A 391-nucleotide genomic window follows, 5' to 3' on the forward strand; every position below is an offset into this window, starting at 1 on the left:
ACCTTTGGAACTACATTAACTGGCTGAAATCAATGTATGGGCGTAGAAAACATAGTCCAAGGGAGGTATGTAATGTGTCATCATGAGTAAATGTCCAACAAAGAAATAGAATAAGAACCATGGCCTTTTGCCTTGATCCACTCTCCATACTGTCAGCTCTTTGAAAAGCATAGTCTCATTAATCTTCTGTTTCAAGGAAAAAAGGAACAATTCAACATTACACTGCTCCTTCGATAGCTCAGCTGGTAGAGCGGAGGACTGTAGGTTCACAGTAGCAGTTATCCTTAGGTCGCTGGTTCAACTCCGGCTCGAAGGATGTGATTTTCGTTTGGGTCATTTGGAACTCTTCAGAACACATGGATATGTAGAAAGTCGTAGTCAGAGATGTAGG

At 41.7% G+C, this 391-nt stretch overlaps 1 non-coding gene across 1 annotated transcript; it reads left to right on the forward strand.

Annotated features, from left to right (window-relative positions):
• Nucleotides 1-227: 227 nt before the first annotated feature.
• On the forward strand, nucleotides 228-316 carry trnay-gua (transfer RNA tyrosine (anticodon GUA)). Its single transcript is given in 2 exon segments — nucleotides 228-264; nucleotides 281-316. It is a non-coding gene; the product is annotated as a tRNA-Tyr (tRNA).
• The last annotated feature ends 75 nt before the right edge of the window (nucleotides 317-391 follow it).

The sequence above is a fragment of the Seriola lalandi genome, unplaced genomic scaffold, assembly GCF_002814215.2.
Source record: "Seriola lalandi dorsalis isolate HSWRI2012SDOR001 ecotype SW California unplaced genomic scaffold, Sedor1 jcf7180001999366, whole genome shotgun sequence".
NCBI lineage: Eukaryota > Metazoa > Chordata > Actinopteri > Carangiformes > Carangidae > Seriola > Seriola lalandi.